At 37.3% G+C, this 12,514-nt stretch overlaps 1 protein-coding gene and 1 pseudogene across 13 annotated transcripts in view; one reads left to right on the top strand and one right to left on the bottom strand.

Moving 5' to 3' along the window:
- Window positions 1–12,514, bottom strand: part of PABPC4 (poly(A) binding protein cytoplasmic 4) — a 92,911-nt gene that overhangs the window by 4,608 nt on the left and 75,789 nt on the right. The gene's annotated exons all lie outside the window — the stretch shown is intronic.
- LOC143674454 (cytochrome c pseudogene) lies at window positions 7,925–8,380 on the top strand (annotated as a pseudogene).

Here is a 12,514-nt window from a genome sequence, read left to right as displayed (position 1 = left end):
TCAATGAAAGGGAAAGGTAAGGAGTATGATATGTATGATTTTTTTCTGTTGTCTTTTTCTTTTTCTTAATTGATGCAAATGTTCCAAGAAATGATCATGATGAATATGCAACTATGTGATGATCCTGTGAATTACTGATTATATATGTAGAACGGAATGATCATATGTTAAGAATGTTTGTGCTTGTTTGTTGTTATATATTTTTTTAATTTTAAAATTAAAAAAAAAACAAGCTTGGCTTTTCTGGGGTACACAACAGATTCACACCAGCAGAACATCATTAGCCATTAGGGAAATAGCATGATGAGATACTGTTTCGGTTTGCTAGAGCTGCCAGAATGCAATATACCAGAAATGGGTTGGCTTTTACAATAAGGATTTAATAGTTTACAAATTTACAGTTCTAAGGCCATGAAAATGTCCCAATTAGGGCATCAATAGGACGATGCCATCTCTGAGGAAAGGCCACTCACATCTGGGTTCCTCTGTCACATGGGAAGACACATGGCCAGTATCTGCTAGTCCTTCTTTCCTGGGTTTCATTGCTTTCGGGTTCAGGTTCTCTCAGTTTCTGTGGGTCCTTGCTTGCTTCTCCCAGGGCATTTTTCTCCAAGCCCTCTGAGTGTTTCTTTCTTTGAGCTCTCTGGGCTTTTTACTACCTTTTATCCTCTCATTAAGGACTCTAGTAAAGGATTAAGACCCACCTTGAGTTGGGTGGATCACAACACCCATTAAAGGCCTACACCTCCAAGAATGGATTAAAAGAACATGGCATTTTCTAGGGTACATAACAGCTTCAAACCAGCACAGATACCATTACACATGTACTAGGAAAGCTATAACAACAAAGACAGGTATCTAACGAGTATTGGCAAGGATGTAGAGAAACTAAAACTCTCATATATTGTTGGTGGGGATGTGAAATAGTGCAGCTACTTCGGAAAGCACTCTGACATTTCCTCAAAATGTTACCAAAAAAAGTATCACATGACCAGTTATTCTACTCCCAGGTATATGTATACCCAAGAGAAAAGAAAATATATGCCCACATAAAAACTTGTACATTATAACAGCATTCATAATAGCCAAAAAGGAGAAATAACCCAAATGTCCATCAACTGAAGAATGTACAAGTAAAATGTACTATATACATACAATAGAATATTGTTTGGCAATAAAAAAGTACAGATACAGGGAGTGCAAGGGTAATTCAGTGGGTGAATTCTTGCCTGTCATGCAGGAGACCCAGGTTCGATTCCCAGTCCATGCACTCCCCACACCCACCCCCAAATTTCAACAAATGGTGCTGTGAAAATGGGATAGCCACATGGAAAAAAGAATGAAATGTGACCTCCACCTACAGTATACAAAAAAAAAAGTACAGATACATACTACAAAGTGGATGAACCTTGAAAACCTTAAGTGAAAGAAGCTAGTCACAAAAGACTACATGTTGTATGATTCCATTTATATGAATATAATATGAAATGACCAGAACAGGCAAACTTATAGAGACAGAAAATAGATTAGTGTTTGCCTAGGGTTTGGGCCAGGGGAATGGAGAGAGACTGCTGAAATGTATGAAGGTTTCTTTTAGGGATGAGGAAAATGCTCTAAAATTGCAGTGATGGTTGTAGAACTGTGGGAATAAATTAAAAGCCACTGAATTGTATCCTTTAAATGGGTGACCTGTATGCTATAGGAATTAAATATAGCCCAATAAAGCTGTTAAAAAATAAAAGATAATTATGCAATGACATAGTACAGCCAAGTGACACAGATGTGTGTTCAGAATGTGTGCACAGGAGGCATCCCCGGAGTGTCTGTGTGGTGTGTGTATGAATCAGACAGACACACACAGGCAGCAGTATCATGGAAGCCTTTCTGGAGAAGGTGACATCTTGGTTTAGTTTTAAAGGCCTGGGTTTGGTGGGGGCTGAAGGGGCACAGCAAACGCTGCTGCAGCTGGTCTGCGGCAATGAGAAACCCCACTCTTCGTGGCTGGGCCTCTAGCCTGAGTGCTGCTTTTGGACAGGGACCAGGTCCCACTTCATCTCCCATCCTGGAATCTATCAGGGTACTAAACACATACAGCTTAGAAACATTTAAATATCCAAACATCTACTGCATGTTTACCATGTGCAATGCTGTTCCAGAATACAATGGTGACCAAGAAAGACTGGGTCCTACCCCCAAGAACTGACATTCTAAGAAAGGAGACAGAATAATGAATACGTAAAAGAATAGCTACATCATTTCAGATTCTAAGTGTATGAACAAAAATGGAGCCAAATAAAGGCAAAGTGAGATGACAGGAAGTCCTTTTTAGAAAGTGAGGGAGGGCAGGCCTCTCAAATGAGGCAATGCATGTGAGCCACTTGAACGAAGTGAGGGGAACTGCCTAGACACTGGAAGAAGAGCACTTTAGGAGAGGAAAGAGCATCTGCCAAGGCCCTGAGGGGAATGAAATGGGTGTGTTTGAGGAACAGCAAGACCCTCATTGTGGCTGCAGAGGGTGAGGAGAACAGGGCACTCTGTGAGCTTGGAGAGGTGCCAGGATCCAGTCCAATCAGTCCTGCAGAGCATAAGATCCTGTGCATGAGGAAGCCATGGGTGGGCTGTCAGCAGAATGATGCAATTGTATTTATGTTTAAAAAGGATCACTCTGGTATGAGTCCGGGCCTGGCATTATGGGATCAACAATGCCATCCTGACCAAAAGGGGGACAAAGAAGGCAACAGTGGATGAGAGAGTACAAATAGAGTCAAGAGGCTACTTTTGAGGTCATTCTTATACAGGCTTCACTTAGATATTACTACCTATCATAAATTGCCAAACCCTAAACAAAACCATTCCAGCCAATCCTAAAGAACACTTAGAGCAATGTATAAGATACTACAAAGGTTCCATGTATAATCTAGGAAAGCCTAGAGTGCACAATGATAGTGACTAAATGTACAAATTAAAAAATGTTTTTGCATGAGGAAGAACAAAGGAATGTCAAAATTGCAGGGTGCTGACAATAGATGGTAATTCATATTTTAAAATTTTAACTGTGTAAGACTAAAGCAAGACTAAAGCAAAAAATGTTTATTTGGTTCAAAATTTATAATTTGACTAGTGCATTTCCTAATATAACTTATGTGGACAGTTTAACTGAACACCATAAATACATGGAACCTTGAGTAGGGCATGAGATTTCGTAGGTTTGTCCAGAGTGATGCCCTGATAAATCCCAGAGTGATTTGAACAGTGAATAAAATTATTTGCAAAATCCCCTTGCAGGCAAGAAAGGGGGAAAATCCAACTTTCCCATGTGGAGAATTTCTGATATTCTCACAAACAGTAGGGACGACCAAAGCAAGAGGCTGAGCCCTCAATCTTGGGGTTTGTTCACATGAAATTTATCCCTGCAAAGGACAGGTTAAGCCTACTTAAAATTAGGCCTAAGAGTCACCCCCAGGGCAGGCCACAGTGGCTCAGCAGGCAGAGTTCTTGCTTGCCAAGCCAGAGACCCAGGCTCGATTCCTGGTACCTGCCCATGCAAAAAAAACAAAATAAACAAACAAACAAAGAGTCACCCCCAGTGAACCACTTTTGTTGCTCAGATGTGGCCTCTCTCTCTCAGCCAATATGACAAGCAAATTCATTGCCCTCCCCTTCTCTACATGGGACATGACTCCCAGGGGTGTAAACCTTCCTGGCAATATGGGACAGAAATTCTAGAATGAGCTAGGACTCGGCATTAAGGGATTGAGAAAACCTTCTAGAGCAAAAGGGGGAAGATAGAAAGGAGACAAAATAAAGCGTCAATGGCGGAGAGATTTCAAACAGAATAGAGAGGTTATCCTGGAGGTTATTCTTATGCATTATATAGATATCACCTTCTTAGTTAAGGTATATTGAAGAGGCTGGAGGGAAGTGCCTGAGAATGTAGAGCTGTGTTCCAGTAGCCATGTTTCTTGAAGATGATTGTATAATGATATAGCTTTCATAATGTGACTATGTGATTGTGAAGACCTTGTGTCTGATGCTTTTATCTATGGTATGGACAAGTGAGTAAAACATAGGGATTAAAAATAAATAAATAATGGGGGAACAAATGTTAAGATAAATTTAGTAGATTGAAATGCTGTGATCAATGAAAGGGAGTGGTAAGAGGTATAGAAAAAAATAGGGGAAACAAAGACTAAAATATATTGGGTAGATGGAAATACTAGCAGTCAATGAGAGCGAGCGGTAAGGAGTATGGTATGTGTGCTGGTTTGAAATGATGTATGTACCCTAGAAAAGCCATGTTTTAATCCTAATCCCATTTTGTAAGGGCAGCTGTTTCTTCTAATCCCTATTCAGTATTGTATGTTTGAAACTGTAATTAGATCATCTCCCTGGAGATGTGATTTGATCAACAGTGTTTGTTAAACTAGATTAGGTAGCAGTGTGTCCCCACCCATTTGGGTGGGTTTTGATTAGTTTCTGAAGTCCTATAAAAGAGATTTGGAAAGAGCAGAGAATGCTGCAGCACCACAAAGCACAGAGTCCACAGCCAGCGACTCTTGGAGATGAAGAAGGAACACGCCTCCGAGGGAGCTTCATGAAACCAGAAGCCAGGAGAGAAAGCTAGCAGATGACGCTGTGTTCACCATGTGCCCTTCCAGCTGAGAGAGAAACTCTGTGTTCGCCATGTGCCTTCTCACTTGAGAGAGAAACCCTGAACTTCATCGGCCTTCTTGAACCAAGGTATCTTTCCCTGGATGCCTTTGATTGGACATTTCTATAGACTTGTTTTAATTGGGATATTTTCTCAGCCTTAGAATCATAAACTAGCAACTTATTAAATTCCCTTTTTTAAAGCCATTCTGTTTCTAGTATATTACATTCTGACAGCTAGCAAACTACAGCAGTAGGTATGAGTTTTTTCTTTCTTTTTCTGAATTGATGCAAATGTTCTAAGAAATGATCATGGTGATGAATATACAACTATGTGATGATACTGTGAGTTATTGATTATACACAAAGAATGGAATGATCATATGGTAAGAATGTTCATGTTTGTAGTTATGTTTAAAAAAATAAAAAATTTTTTTAAAAAAAGGATATAAAGTTTCTTTAATAAAAAAAAAATAAAAAGTTTCCATGCACTAGGGTAACTTTCCAGAAACCTACAACCTCCAGATGGGTCCTAGACCAGATAAGTCCTGAAATCTACAGGGGCCAGCCTCTCCAGAACATCAGATAGTTCCATCTCCCTATCCCATATTATTGATAGCCCTTCCAACATGAAAAAGTTAGAATGGGCATAGCTCCAATGCATCTAAAGAGTGGGAGAAAGAGCAAAGGTGATAGTGGAATTATACAGAGAAGGTAGGTTTAACAAACAAGTATGACTGCTGAATCATTATATCGATATTTCTTTTAGTCTCCAGTATCTTAGAGCAGCTAGAAATAAAAACCTAAAATTGTGGAATTGAAACCTATACCAAACTCTGAAATCTATTCTACAACTAATTGTTGCATTGTACTTTGAAATGTATCGCTTTTTTGCATATAAGTTATTTTTCACATAAAAGGAAGCTAAAGAGGGCAAACCACAGTGGCTCAGCAGGCAGAGTTCTCGCCTGCCATGCCGGAGACCCAGGTTCGATTCCTGGTGCCTGCCCATGTAAAAAAAGGAAAGCAAAAGAGAAAAGGAGGAATATAAAAGAGAAGATAGGATTTAACAAATGAGTATGACTGCTGAATCATCATATTGATGTTTCTTTTGGTCTCCAGTGTCTTGGAACAGCTAGAAGTAAAAATGAAAAATCATGGCACTGTAACCCATACGAAATTTTAAAATCTGTTCTATTTTGCCTGAAAATGTAGAGCTATGTTCCAGTAGCCATGTTTCTTAATGATGACTGAATAATGATACAGCTTTCGCAATGTGACTGTGTGATTGTGAAAACCTTGTGTCTGATGCTCCTTTTATCTACCATGTCAACAGACGAGTAGAACATATGGAATAAAAATAAATAATAGGGGGAACAAATGTTAAAATAAATTTAGTTTGAAATGCAAGTGATCAATGAAAGGGAGGGGAGGGAGGGGTAAGGGGTATAGTAAGTATAAATTTTTTTGTTTTCATTTTATTTCTTTTTCTGAATAGATACAAATGTTCCAAGAAATGATTATGATGATGAACATGCAACTATGTGATGATATTGTGAATTACTGATTATATAGGCAGAATGGAATGATCAAAATAGGAATGCTTGCATTTGCTTTGTTTTTTGGTATTTAAAAAAATAAAATAAAAATTAAAAATAAATAAATCTGTTACATAAGTACTTGTTAAAATGTACTTAGAAATTATAGTGCTTTTTTGTATATGTTACACTTCACAATAAAAAAGTTAAAAAAATAAAAAGAAATAAAGATCTCCAAAATAAAATACAAATAAATAAACAATGGCTTATGTTCAAGGGAATCCAAATAAGATTAAGTGCCAATTTCTCATCAGAAAACCATGTAGTGATACGCAATATTTAATGTATTGAAAGAAAACAATTCCTAAGCAAGAATTTTATATTGGGTAAATGTTCTTTCAAAAATGAGGGAATGATTAAGATATTCCCAGATAAACAAAAGCTGAAGGAGTTCCTTACCACTGCCCTATCAGCTAAGCTAAAGAGAGTTCTGACTGAAAAAAAGGAAGGACACTAGACAGTGTATCAAACAGTATAAAGAAATAAAGGTAAAAGTAAACCCGGGGGTGGGTGGCCAGCTATAGGTGGCTCAGCAAGCAGAGTTCTTGCCTGCCATGCCGGAGACTCGGGTTTGTTTCCCGGTGCCTGCCCAAGTGAAAAAAAAAAGATGAAAAATAAGCCAGGGGTAATTATAAATGCCAGTTCTATTGTATTTTACTGTTTGCTAGGCAACTCCACTTCTTACTTCTTTTATGTGCTAAAATGCAAATACATAAAAAATGATAAATTGATGGTTTGGGACATACAATGCACAAAGATATATTTAATAACAAAGACAAAAAAAAGGTCAGGGGTCAGAGAGATAAAAGAAAAGAATAAGTGTGTACCATTGAAGGCAAGTTGGCTTCAAATCAAATATGATTTTTATAGATTCAGGATATTAAATTTTAAACCCACGTGTGGTAGTTACGTTCCAGTGTCAAATAATAACCAAGTAATGGTGCCCAGTTGCTCTGTTGTTGTGGACTTAAATCATCAGCAGGTAAATTTCATCTATGGCTGATTAAATCTGCAGTCAGCTAAGGGGAGTGTCTTTGCAGTGAATGAGGCTTAAAAGGAGGAATCAGAAGAAAGGAGGTCACAGCCAGCTCAGACTCAGACATCTGGAGATGCAGAAAGGACAAGCCCCAGGGAAAGCCGTTTGAACCCAGAAGGCAGAAAAGAGGGCTAGCACATGTTGCTCTGTGCCTTCCTAAATTAGTAAATTTGTAACTAAATAAATCCCCTTTATAAAAGCCAATTCATCTCTGGCAGAATGGATTAAAAAACAGGACCCATCTATATGCTGTCTCTACTCATAAAGAACATGAGTGCAAGGACACAAATGGACATTTACACAGCAATGTTTATAGCAGCATTATTTACAATTACCAAGAGATGGAAGCAACCAAAATGTCCATCAACAGACAGCTGGCTAAACAAACTGTGGCATTTACATAAATGGAATATTATGTAGCTGTAAGACAGAATAAAGTTATGAAGTGTGTAACAACAACAACAACAACAAAAAAGCCAATTCATCTCAGGTGTATTGCATTTCAGCAGCTCAAAAATATATTCAAAAAGATGAGAAGGGACTCAAAATGAATACAAAAATAAAAAATATAGAAGTAGGCATCGACAGAAGAATTGTGGGACCAAAATAAAAAGGTGTAAGACTTAAAAGCACAAAACAGCAAAATGGCAAAAGAAAGTACTGCATTATCAATAGTTACTTTAAATGTAAACAGAGAGAGAGTGGGACGTTGGTCTTCTGGGCAGGTTCTTCGTACCCTACGTGACAAGAGAGCAAATTCAGAATGGGTGATGTTGAGAAGGGCAAGATGATTTTTGTTCAGAAATGTGCCCAGTGCCACACCATGGAAAAGGGAGGCAAGCACAAGACTTGATAGCTTGGTCTGCATGGTCTCTTTGGGCAGAAGACAGGTCAGGCCCCCGGATTCTCTTACACAGATGCCAGCAAGAACAAAGGCATCATTTGGGAAGACGCTATTGGAGTATTTGGAGAATTCCAAGAAGCACATCCCTGGAACAAAAATGATCTTTGCTGGCATTAAGAAAAAGGCAGAAAAGGCAGACTTGATAGCTTATCTCAAAAAAGCTACTAATGAGTGATAGTTGGCCACTGCCTTATTTATAAAAAACAGATGTCTTGTGACTTTTGTAGATGTATCATACTTAAATTGATCTTATACACCAGAATTCAGATTATGAATGGCTGACAGTATATTTTTGTTGGACAGTCCCAGAACAATAATTCTGGTTCAGCAAGTGCTATCACTGTTTCCCCTTTCTAAAGATATAATTGGATTTGAAGCTAGTTTGAATCAGTATTGTTCAACTATTCACAGAGATGGTGAATACCAAACTCATAATCTATAGATTGGGTTTATATTTAGATATACATAACTGGTTTTATGATTATATTTGAATACTAGGGAAATCCATTCACTGTCTCAGAACAGAACAAGACTCACCTGGGTTTCAATTGGTGTTATCAGCCTGTTTAAAGGCAGGTGTTGAAAATAAAGTAGCCAAGTCTTCTTTATCTTTTTGGTCTTAACTGTGTCAATCTAATTAAAATTCCCTGAATTGAAATGTTGCCTTTTAAATAGCAAAAGGCATTTTGGTGTTGTTTATGTATAATACTCAATAAAGAATGCTGAACCTTTCTCACATTTGATAGATAATCTATAAAGCTGAATGTTGTCAAAAGTCAGTGTGGCACATTAACTTTTGCTTTTGCTTTACTATCTTAAGTCAAGACTAAGTTATAATTCAAGTTGTCTTTAAATTGCTATTCAAAACCACATAAAATTGTAGAACCACTGAAAAAAAACATATAAATGGATTAAACCCCCTAATCAAAATGCAGAGATTAGCAGAATGGACAAAACAGCATGACCCAATCACATGCTCTTTACAAGAGATTCACCTTAAATTCAAAGACATAAGTAGGTTGAAAGTGAAAGGATGGCAAAAATATACACCTTGCTAATAGTAACCAAAATAGGGGTAGCTATACTAATAACAAATAAAATAGACTTGTCAAAAACTATTATGAGGGACAAAGATAGTCATTATATACTGATGAAAGGGTCAATTCAACAAAAAGACATAACAATTATAAATATATATGAACCTAACAGCAGATCCCCAAAACATATGAAACATATATTGGGATATTTGAAGGGAGAAACAGATGGTTGTACATTAAGACTAGGAGATTTCAATACACCACTTTCAATAATGGATAGAGTATCTACACAGAAGATCAGTAAGGAAATAGAAGACCTGAATGGATACTCGAACCCAGCTAGACCTAAGAGATTTACAGAACACTTCACACAATAGCCAGCAACACCCCATTATTCACTAGAGTACATGGATCATTCTCCAACATAGACCACATGTTAGGTCAGAAAACAAGTCTCAATAAATTAAAAAATACTGGAATCATAAAATGTATCTTCTCTGACCACAATGGAATGAAGCTAGAAATCGATGATAGAGAAAGAACTGGAAAATTCACAAATATGTGGAAATTAAACAATGTACTTTTTTTTATTTTGAAAAAAACATATATACAAAACAGCAATAAATTTCAAGGCACACTGCAACAATTAGTTATAGAACAGATCTGAGAGTTTAGTATGGGTTACAGTTTCACAATTTTAGGTTTTTCCTTCTAGCTGCTGCTCTAAGACACTGAAGACTAAAAGAAATATCAATATAATGATTCAGCAGTTATATTCTTTTGTTAAATCCTATCTTCTTGGTTACAACTCCTTCTCCTTTATCTTTCAATCTTTAGGGGTATTTGGGCTATGCCCATTCTAACTTTTTCACATTTGAAAAGGCTGATAATATGGGATGGGGGATGGAAATACCTGATGTTCTAGAGAGGCTTGCCCCCTTGGGTTTCAGAACTTATCTGGTCCAGGGGCCCATATGGAGGTTGTAGGTTTCTGGAAAGTAATTATAGTGCATGGAACTTTTGTAGAATCTCAGATAAAGCTCTAGGTGTCCTTTAAGGTTGGCAAGAATGGTTTTGGGTGGACTCTGGCAAACCATGAGAAACAGAAACAGGTAGCTGAAGCTGGCATAAGAGTAGCCTCCAGAATAGCCTCTTGACTCTATTTGAAGTCTCTCAGCTACTGACTGATATGGTATTTGTTACAATTCTTTCCCCCCCTTTTGGTCAGGAAGGCATTATTGATCTCATAGTGCCAGGCTCATCCCTGGGAGTTATATCTTGCATAAACAATGTATTCTTAAACAACCAGCATGTCAAAGAACTCATAAGGGAAATTAAAAATCTTGAGGCAAAAGAAAATGAAAACACAAGATACCAAAACTTTTGGGATGCAGCAAAGGCAATGCTGAGAAATAAATTATATAGCTCTAAATGCTTATATTAAAAAAGAAGAAAGATCTCAAATTAAAGGCCTTACCTCAAAACTAGAGAATTTAGAATAAGAACAAACTAAACTCAAAGTCGAAGGAAGGAAATAAAAATTAGACTGGAAATACATAAAATACAGTTATTAAAAATAACTGAAAGAATCAAGAAAACCCACATTTGGTTCTTTGAAAAGATGAATAAAATAAAGAAACTTTTAGCTAGACTGAAAAACAAAGAGAGGAGGTAGGACACAACTAAAATCAGAATTGAAAAGGGAGACATTACTACTGACCACACAGAAATAAAAAAGAATACATGAAGATAATATGAACTGTGCACCAACAATTTAGCTAACCCAGATGAAATGGCAGATTCCTAGAAAAGACACAAACTACCTACACTGACTCAGATAGAATTAAAAGATCACAACAAACCAATAACTAGTAAAGAACTTGAATCAGTCATCCAAAACCTGCCCCCCAAATCCCAGAATCAGATGACTTCACAGGTGAATTTTACCAAGGATTCCAATAAAAATTAACATCTATCCTAAGTAAATATTTCAAAAAAAAAAAAGAATCCCCAATTCATCTATGAAGTTAATGTCACCCTCATACCAAAGCCAGATAAAAGATACCACAAGAAAAGAAAACTACAGAGAAATAACTTCTATGAACATAGATGCAAAAATCCTCAACAAAATACTAAGTAAATTGAATTAAATAGCATATCAGAATTATACACCATGATCAAGTGGGGCTTATTCCAGGTATGCAAGGGTGGTGTAACATAAAACACATACACACACAGAATAAATGTCATATGCCACCTTAACAGAACAAGGGAAAGAAATCACATGAACATCTCAGCCCATGCACAAAAGGCATTTCACAAAATTCAGCATCTTTCTTCATAAAAAACACTTTGAAAACTAGGAATAGAAGGAAACTTCCTCAACTTGATAAAAGGCATATATGAAAAGCCCACAACTTACATTATACTCAGTGGTGAAAGACTAAAAGTATTCCCTCTAAGATATGGAACAAGACAAGGATGCTCAATGTCACCACTATTACTCAACATTTTACCAGAAGTTCTAGCCAGAGCAACGAAGGAAGAGAAAGAAATACAAGGTGAATAGAAGAAGTAAAACTTTCCCTATTTGCAGATGACATGATACTATATATACAAAGTCTCAAAAATTTCACAAGAAACTACTGGAATTAATAAACTAATTCAACAAAGTAGCGGGATACAAGATCAGCACACAAAAATCAGTAATGTCTCTATACAATAAGTAATGAACAATCTGAAGAAGAAATCAAGAAAAAAATCCCATTTCTTCCAGCAACTAAAATAGAAGCAGATATCTAAAAATAAATTTAATCAAAGATGTAAAAGACTTACATGCAGAAAATTACAAATACTGCTAAAAGAAATCAAAGAAGACCTAAATAAATGGAAGAATATTCGTGTTCAGGAATTGGAAGACTCAATATTATTAAGATGTCAATTCAACTCGAACCAATTTACAGATTCAACACAATCCCAATCAAAATTCCAACTGCCTGGGGACTTCCAGGGCCAAGATGGCGGCTTAACAATGTGTGCATTTTAGTTCATCCTCCAGAACAACTACCAAATAACAAGAAACAGTACAGAACAGCTCCTGGGGCCAAATCAGTGACTGGACACACAGCGTACCCGTCTGGACCAGCTGGACCGGCTGCGAGCCCCCTCCCCCCCGGAACCGTGAGTTCCGCAAGCCGCAGCAGCCAGCACCCCGCCCCCACAGGCTGCTTCTTAGAGGGGAAAGAAAAGAGGCTTTACCAGCAGCAGGGGTTGAGCCCAACGAAACGCC

This window comes from Tamandua tetradactyla, chromosome 2 (genome assembly GCF_023851605.1).
Source record: "Tamandua tetradactyla isolate mTamTet1 chromosome 2, mTamTet1.pri, whole genome shotgun sequence".
Taxonomy (NCBI): Eukaryota; Metazoa; Chordata; class Mammalia; order Pilosa; family Myrmecophagidae; genus Tamandua; species Tamandua tetradactyla.
The sequence above is the reverse complement of the archived record's forward strand: the minus strand, read 5'-3'. Positions and strand labels throughout refer to the sequence as shown.